Source organism: Equus asinus, chromosome 17 (assembly GCF_041296235.1).
Source record: "Equus asinus isolate D_3611 breed Donkey chromosome 17, EquAss-T2T_v2, whole genome shotgun sequence".
NCBI classification, from domain to species: Eukaryota; Metazoa; Chordata; class Mammalia; order Perissodactyla; family Equidae; genus Equus; species Equus asinus.
In genome coordinates, this window is record NC_091806.1 from 44,235,662 (window position 1) to 44,245,523 (window position 9,862).

Genomic DNA, 9,862 nt, shown 5'->3' on the forward strand with positions numbered 1-9,862 from the left:
TCAGTTGCATTTCTATACGCTAATAATGAGCTAGCAGAAAGAGAAGTCAAGAATACGGTTCCATTTACAATTGCAACAAAAAGAATAAAATATCTAGGAATAAATTTAACCAAGGAGGTGAAAGACCTATACACTGAAAACTATAAGACATTATTGAAAGAAATTGAAGAAGACATAAAGAAATGGAAAGATATTCCATGCTCATGGATTGGAAGAATAAACTTAGTTAAAATGTCCATATTACCTAAAGTGATCTACAGATTCAATGCAATCCCAATCAGAATCCCAACGACATTCTTCACGGAAATAGAACAAAGAATTCTAAAATGTATACGGAACAACTAAAGACCCCAAATAGCCAAAGCAATCCTGAGAAAAAAGAACAAAGCTGGAGGCTTCACAATCCCTGACTTCAAATGTACTACAAAGCTATAGCAATCAAAAGAGCGTGGGGCCAGCAGGAAAACTGACACACAGATCAATAGAACAGAATCGAAAGCCCAGAAGTAAAACCACACATCTAGAGACAGCTAATCCTTGATAACAGAGCTAAGAACATACAATGGAGAAAGGAAGTTCTCTTCAATAAACAGCATTGGGAAAACTGGACAGCCATGTGCAAAAGAATGAAAATAGACCATTATCTTATACCATACACAAAAATTAACATAAAGTGAATTAAAGACTTGAATGTAAAACCTGAAACCATAAAACTCCTGGAAGAAGATATAGGCAGTACACTCTTTGACATCGGTCTTAGCAGTATCTTTTCAAATACTATGTCCACTCAGGCAAGGGAAACAAAAGAAAAAATAAACAAATGGGATTACATCAGACTAAAAAGTGTCTGCAAGGCAAAAGAAACCATGAACAAAACAAAAAGACAACCCACCAACTGGGAGAAAATATTTGCAAATCATATATTCAACAAGGGGTTAATTTCCAAAATCTGTAAAGAATTCGTACAACTCAACAACAAAAAACACAAACGACCCGATCAAAACATGGGCAGAGGAGGTGAACAGACATTTTTCCAAAGAAGATAGACAGCCTACAGGCACATGAAAAGATGTTCAACATCACTAATTATTAGGGAAATGCAAATCAAATCTACAGTGAGATATCACCTTACACTAGTCAGAATGACTATGGTTGACAAGACGAAAAATAACAAATGTTGGAGAGGATGTGGAGAAAAGGGAACCCTCAAACATTGCTGTTGGGAATCCAAACTGGTGCAGCCACCATGGAAAACAGTATGGAGATTTCTCAGAAAATTAAAAATAGAAATACCATACGATCCAGCTATCCCACTACTGGATGTTTATTCAAAGAACATGAAACCAACAATACAAAGAGACCCATGCACCCCTATGTTCATTGCAGCATTATTCACAATAGCCAAGAGGTGGAAGCAACCCAAGTTCCCGTCAACTGATGAATGGACAAAGAAGATGTGGTATACATATTTAGAACGGAATACTACTCAGCCATAAACAAGACAAAAGCATCCCATTTACAACAACATGGATGGAACTTGAAGTTATTATGTTAATCAAAATAAACCAGACACAGAAAGACAAACATCATATGATTTCACTCATATGTGGAAGATAAACAAACACATGGACAAAGAGAACAGATTAGTGGCTACCAGAGGGGAAGGGGATGGAGGGAGGGGGAAAGAGGTAAAGGGGCACATATGTATGGTGACGGAGACAAAAACTAGACTACTGGGGGTGAGCAGGATGCAGTCTATACAGAAACTGATAAATAACAATATACAACTGAAATTATGCAATGTTATAAACTAATATGACCTCAATAAAATAATTTTTAAAACTCTCTTCAAATTGCACACTTTAAATCTGTGCAGTTTATATGTACATTTTGAATTAATACTGTCAATAGGCTTATATAAAACCTAATCTATAGTAGAAAACTATTGTAATCAAAACAGAGTATGGCCTAGCAATTGACAACAAATTAATTGAAGAAATTAAGGGTTCCCACAACAGATCTAAGTGTATACAGGAAACTTAAAAATCTGCATCCAGTAAAATTCAGTTTTTGACGTATAGTTACATTATATGACTTTTTACAAATGCGTAGAATCGTGAAACTCCATACCCACTAAAACATCCCCTCCTGCTGCCACCTTGCAGTCAACCCTTCCTCCCGCCGACAAACCCTCCCAACCACTGATCTGTTCTCCACCCCTTCAGCTTTGCCTTTTCCAGAATGTCATACACGTGGAAGCATGCAGTATGTGGCCTTTGGGGTCTGGCTTCTTTCACTTAGCATAATGCATTTGAGATTAAATGGTAATAATGCACATCATTAAGAGGTTAGTAAATTACCACATTCTGGGAGAAAGTATTTGGGCAAAATATAAAAGGTGCATAACCTTTCATCCGGAAATCCCTAGAGCCTGGAATATCTTGTCACACCAGATAGCAAGAAGCTATTGAAGATGGTAGAGTCACGCTCAAAAGATCTCAGGTGGTGACTTGAAGAGGCCAAAGATGGGGTAACTTGAGCTTCAATAAGAATAACAATGGCAATGGATTGAATCCCATCAAACATCTTTAAAACCATGAGATCATAACAATATTTAAAAAATAATGGCCATCTTTGCGTGATGATAAGATGTCAACTCCTTATCTTGAAAACTGGTAAATAAAAGGATTAAGCATTTATCCTGCCTTGCTTATATAATATGTACCACTGGGTAACCAAAACCTTGGCATTTAGGCTTTTTTCTGCATCAGACTTTGTATTAGTCCCTCTGAAGCCTGGTGGGATGGGGCTTTAGGTCTGAAGTCAATAAGCAAAGGCGGGGATTGGACATGAAGACAATTGGCATCCCCATAAGGGCAGTACAGGCTTCAGTTGGCATGGGATTTGGGAGTGCAGGATACTTGGCGTCATCTGATGCCTTCCAAAGGTTGTCATTTGAATTCTTGAGGTTCCCAGACTTCCCCACTCAGTGCCCTAAATTTCACACAAAAGACCTGGAAATAGTATGAATTCAATTTACTTGTTCATTACGACTCTAAGTTTCAGCTACACCAGGCCTGTGGCTACTGGAGTAAGAAATCCTTCTAGTGCAGGGATGGGAACCACTTGGTGCTTTGTGCCTTGAGCCAAGAATTTAATGCCCTGAACTTTTCACTTCCTTTAAACTCTCTGGTGCAGTCCAAAGCATCTGGCCTCTTCCAACAGGATATTTATTAATTACAAAGAGAAAAATAGTAACTTTACAGTGGAGAAACCCAGCAGACACTGCCTTAACAAAGTGATCAGGGTTAAAATCACCAAGAATCAAACATATCAATATCTGGTACTCAAGTTGCTGGAACTTGAATCTCTCATTAGAAAAACAGAGGCATAACTTGACGGGCCTGTCTGGATTTTAAAAGCAATGTACACCAAGATGAGTGTGATGCTCTGAATCACTCACCATGTGTGGTAGGTAAAACCATGCCCCGCCTCCAAAGATATCCACATCCTAACCCCTAGAACCCGTGAATATGTTACCTTCCATTTGCAGCTGTGATTAAATTAATCTTGATCTTGAGGTCAAGATGTTGATCTTGAGGATCTTGTCATGAGGAGATTATCCTGGATTATCTGGGCAAACACAATGTAATCACAAGAGTCCTTATAAGTGACAAAGGGAGGTGGTCGTGTGAGTTGGGAGAGATTTGAAGATGCTACCCTGCTGGCTTTGAAGATGGAGGAAGAGGCCACAAGCCACGGAATGCAGGTGGCCTCCCAAAGCTGGAAACGGAAAGGAAATGGAGCCTCCAGAAGGAATGCAGCCCTGCCCACACCTTGGTCTGAGCCCAGTGAGGCTCATTTCAGACTTCTGACCTCCAGAATTGTAAGATAATAAATTTGTGTCATTTTAAGCCACTAAGTTTGTGGTAATTTGTTACAGCCAGCCTTAAGAGTTTACAATGTGGCCCAAGCAAGAAAAGACTCTGCAGCAGAACCAGCCTGCAATGCAAGACTCTGCTCCTTGGCCCTTATGACTGAGTAGATGCAGTGGTGCCAGACCGAGAAACCGTATGGAGTCATGGCAAGGTTATACTGGAAAATTGCAGCACATTCCCTGTTTTTTTTTTAAATTAAACTTTAATTTTGAGATAATTGTAGTTTCACATGCATTTAAAGAAATAATACAGGGAGATCCCGTGTATACTTTACCCAGTTTCCCCCAGTGGTAACATCTTGCAAAACTTCAGTACAATCTCACACTCAGGATATTGACGTTGGCATAGTCAAGATACAGAACTTTCTATCACTTCGAGATCATCCATGTAGCTGTTTTATAGACACTCCACGTCCTTTCTATTCCCCTCTTCTTCCCCACATCCTCACCTCCGGGCAACCACTAATCTCTCCGCCATTTCTTTAATTTTACCATCCCAAGAATGTCATATAAATAGAACCATACACTATGTAACCTCGTCGGATTGGCTTTTTGGACTCAGCATAATTCTGGAGATTCATCCAGGTTGTTGCATCAGCAGTTCATTCTTTTCATTGCTGAGTAGTGTTCCATGGTATGGATCTGACAGTCATTAGCCACTCATCCGTTGGAGGACATCTGGGTTGTTTCCATTTTGGGGTTATTATGAAGAAATCTGCTATAAACATTCAGGTACAGGTCATTGCATGAACATTAGTCTTCATAAATGCCCAGGAGTGCAACTGGTGGGTTGTATTGTAATTGCATATTTAGTTTTCAAAAAAATGGCCAAACTATTATCAAGAGTGTCTGTACCATTTTACATTCGCACCAGCAATGTATGAGTGATATACGCATCCTTGCCAGAATTTGATGTGGTCTGTGATCCATTTTGAGTTAATTTGTTTGTGTATAAGATGTGAGCTGGGTCAAGGTTCAATTTTTTGCCTATAGATGTCCAGTTACTCCAGCACCGTTGTTGAAAGGACTGTCTTTCCTCCATCAGATTACTTTTGAACCTTTGTCCCAAATCATTGGGCATATTTGTGTGGGTCTATTTATGGGTTCTCTATTCTCTTCCATCCATCTCTGTGTCTAGCTCTCTGCTGACATCACACAATCTTGATTACCATAGCTATATAAGCCTTGAATTTTTAGAGTGATTCCTCTCACTTTATTCTTTTTCCAAAATTATCTTTAACTATACTCGTTCCTTTGCCTTTCCATATAAATTTTAGAATACTCTATAGCTATAAAATACCTTGCTGGGATTTTGATAGGAATTGCATTTAATCTATACATCAGTTTGGAAAGAATTGATGTCTTTACTATTCTATCTTACAATCCACGAACACAATAGGTCTCTCCACTTACTTAGGTATTTTATTTTTTTCGTAAGCATTTTGTAGATTTTAGCCTCGAGTTCTGTATCTCTTTTGTTAGATTTACCCCCTTGTATTTCCTTTTTGCTTTGAGTAATTATAGATGGCATTCTATTTTTAATTTCTGTGTCCATATGTTCATTGCTAGTATATAAAAACAGAATTTATTTTTGTACGTTGATCTTGTATTCTGCAATCTTGTTGAACTCACATATTACTTCTAGGAGTTTTTGTGGGGTTTTTTTTTTTAGTAGATTCCTTGGTATTTTCTGTGTAAATAATCATGTCATCTGCAAGGAGGGATAGTTTTCTTTTCTCCTTTCCAATCTGTATATCTTTTATTTCTTCTTCTTGCCTGATTGCAGTGGCTAGAACTTCCAGTACTCTGTGAATACGAGTGGTGAGACCTGACATCCTTGTCTGTTCCCAATCTTAGAAACATTCAGTCTTTCACTACGAAGTATGATGTTAGCCGTAGAGTTTTCATAGATTCTCTTTATCAAGTTGAGGGAGTTTCCCCTATTCCTATATTTTTGGTAAGTTTTTAGCATGAATGAGTGTTGAACTTTGTCAAATGCTTTTCCTGCATCAATTGATGTGATCTTGTGATTATTTTTTCTTTAGCCTGTGTCGTGGGCTGAATTGTTCCCTTCCTCCCTCCCCCTCAAATTCGTGTGTTGAAGCCTTAACCCCTAGTGTCTCAGAATGTAACTGTATTTGGAGACAGGGTCTTTAAAGAGGCAAGTAAATTAAAATGAGGTCATTAGGGCATGTCCACATGACTGAGCTCCTTGTAAGAATATAATGAGGTCAGTATGACTGGCATCCTCACGAGAAGAGAAGATCAGGACATAGACACACACAGAAGGAGGATGAGATGAAGCCACTGGGAGAAGATGACCATCTATAAACCAAGAAGAGAGTCCTCAGAAGGAACCAACTCTTCTGACACCTTGATTTCAGACTTACACCCCTAGAACTATGAGAAAGAGATTTCTGTCGTTTAACACAGCCCGCTGTGGTTCTTTGTGGTACCATGGTCTTCAGAAAACAATTCATGTTCTTTTGAGAAACATTTCTGGTTTGGTTCTTGGCCCTGGGTGAGATCAAACACCTGATGATATGATGTCAAGTGACCACACAAGCTAGGATGCTGAGTTCTGACCAATCCACCAAGCCATAGGTTGGGCATGCAAAGCCATTCTCCATCAAGTGAAAGTGCTGTGTATGAGACCAAGCTCAAGCACAGCCTGAAAGCAGAAGTAAGTTTAACGTGCAGGGGACTCATGTCCTCAGCATTCCTATACTCTCCTCATCTATATCCTACACAACCTCATCCTATACAGCCTCATCTTCCACAACCCACATCCGTAGCCTGGTGGGGAGTGCTGAGCCGGGTCCACAGGTGGTTCTGCATGATATGCTGGCACCAGCTGGAAGTGGGTTGCTACAGCATTACAGCCCATGCATGGGTGTCACTGAAGGACGGCGGGAAGGGAAATCCTCCAAGTGGACAGAATTTTGAGGACTTCTCATCCACTTTGTTCCAAAGGAGAGCTGGTCTGAACTGTGGCTCTATACCAGGGCAGTGGATAACAATTTGGCTGTTGTGAGAAGTAGTATCACCTTAGTAGTTAAGAGCATGGATTTGAGACACATGCCTGAGTTCAAATCCTGGCTTTCCTACTTACTGTTCGTGTGACCATAGGCAATTTACTAAACTTTTTGCACCCCTCTTACCTCTTCTTTAAAATGGGTTAACACTGGTGCCAATCTCATAGAGTCATTGTGCTGATAATTCAATTAATAGAGGTAAAGTGTTTGGATTTGTGCCTGCAACGTAGTAAGCACTATGTAAATTTGCCTGCTATATTAGATGATGATGATGACTGATAGTCAGGATTTGGGAGAAATAGGCATGAGGATTCACGACAAAAAGATATGGCAGAATCTCTAGTGGTTCAAATCCTTTACGATTGAAAACTTGAGTCACCCCACCAGGGAAAGAACCCCAATCAGCCATAGTGCAGGCTGAGGGCAAAAAGAATATGGAGAGATCATGAAGAAAGGTAGATGTAATTATCAACTACAGCCTTAGACCTACAGCCTTAGCAGAAATGCACATTTCTATAGGTATCTTCTTATACCTTATGCCTGCACCGTGTAGCTGAAAGTGACTGGAGAATGCACTCATCTTGCCAATTTCTCACTTCAGGTTTGCAATTACGATTCTCAAATAGGTCTTTAATGCCATGGGGCAATCATATTCCATTCCCTTGGTCCATTCATTCTCCCGAGCTCCTAGAAAATCTTCTACTCTCTCTTCAAACCTCTCTCACCTCCTCCCCCATCCTCATTCTCAGCTGATGACTCCATTTCCTACTTCCTTGAAAAAGTTGAAGCAATCAGAATTTCCACCGTCTTGGTGGAAATTTCTGCCAACTTGGTATCCACCACATATACTCATCAGCACCCGTTCTTCTTGCTCTCCTAACCATCTAAGGCCCTGTCCAAAGCCAATTCTCCTCTTGTCCTCCACATCCAATTCACTCTCACCTTCTCGAGGACTCCGGTCTAGCAAGTTTCTCCTCTCCCCTCCATCAATGTTTGTTCCCTACAGGATCCTTTCTATCAATATGTAGACCCCTGGTTAGTTCCTATCATCTTAAAAACATACAAACATTCTCCTATCTCACTTCCCTTGACAACTACCAACCGTGCCTTTGCTCATTTTTGCAGAAAAAAAATTGTTGATACTCCTTATCTCCAATTCTTTTCTTTCTATTCCCTCTTAAATCCACACCAACCTGGCTTTCATCTTGGCTATCCATGGAATAGGCCATCCATGACCTCCAAGTCCTAAATTCTCAGTTCTCACCTTTTGACCTCATCTATTCACATTTTGAAATTGACCTGGTAGATTGCTCTCTCTTCATGGAAGTCCTTTCTTCACTTGCCTTCTAGGACACCGTCCTTTGTTCTTCCTCCTGTCTCAGTGGCATCTCCTTCTCAGTCTTTTCTTCTCCCTGATCTCTTCAGGTCTCTGGTCTTGGCACCTCTCTCTTTTCCATCACACTTGCTCCAAATTTGTGGCTTTAAATACCATTTATACACCAAAGGATCCCAAGAACTTTATTTCTAGTTCACACCTCCTTCTTGAACTTTATGTTTAGTTTCCATTTAGTTAACTTCCTCCTTGACATCTCTCCTTTGTTGTTAAAAGCAATGAAGAATTAGGGATTAATTATGTTGTAGACTTGAAGCTGATATAATTTTGTATGTCAATTGTACTTCAATTAAAACAAAAGAATTGGAGATTACTTGTTGCCACCGTATAAAGTGGCCCACCATTACAGCTCCTAACTTGTCAACAAGTCTTCTCTACTCTATTTAAAATTCCAACCCCAGATTTACCAAGCCCACAACCCTGCTCTACAATTTTCTTTTTTTATAAATTTAACATCTTCTAATTTTATTATATATTATGTCTGTCATTTGATCTGTCTGTCTCCACCAGACTGTAAGCCTCACGAGGGGAGAGAACTTTATCCCTGTGTACGTTGATGCATCTCAAGTGTCTTGAGAAGAATCTGGCATAAATGTTTGTTGAATGAATGAATGATATTTTCTTACTTGTATACGACAAGTTTTTCTTTTCTTGAATGCCAATGGGAATCTTTCTGTAGCCATGAAATCTAAGGATACAGCTTCATTCTATCCTTTTACGTGATTGCTCCCCTCCCCCGGGACATGCATACTTCTGCAATGTAAGAGTTCTTTATATGTAAATAGAGGCCATTTCTTATTTCAGAAAAGTGTGATTCTGTATCTTTTAATATTTTTCCTGTTGCATTTTTTTCCTGATCTCTTCATTGGGAATACCAATTAACTTATGTTGGATTTCATTTATGAATATTCCATCTCTATCATCTTCTCTATAATCATTTTACATTGTTCTCTCTTATTATGTTTTGGTTCAGTAATAGGTATCTTAATTCCAGCCAATGAGCCATTGGGAAAGATCTGTAGGGGAGGGTATCTGTCATGCCCTGGGACAGAAGCAGATGGCACACTCAAACTGGGAAAACAGGATTATCTACAAAGATGTGGGTTTAGAGAAACAAGGGTCAGTCTAGCCATAGCAGAGGGCCATCGCCACCCCTCAACCTGAACCTAGAGAGGGGGCTGCGTGGAGAGAGGTGCCTGACAAGGGCTCCAATTTTTGGTAAAGAAACACCACCAATCCATGGCAACCCAGCAGAGATAGAGCCAGGAGGTTTAAATACCCCAGTCTCACTCTCCTCCTGCCTTCTATTCTCTTGCCAATGACTCCTGTTGGCCACATCACCTGGCAAAAAATGAGCAAAGAAGCCCATTGATGCCATCGTAGAGATCACCCTCCCAGGGTATGGAGCAAGCTGGAGAATTGTCGAGTGCATCTGGAGGTGGAAATGGAAAATATTTAGTACCAGAGATTCTTGGGGAAAACTTCCCTCCCTTCTTA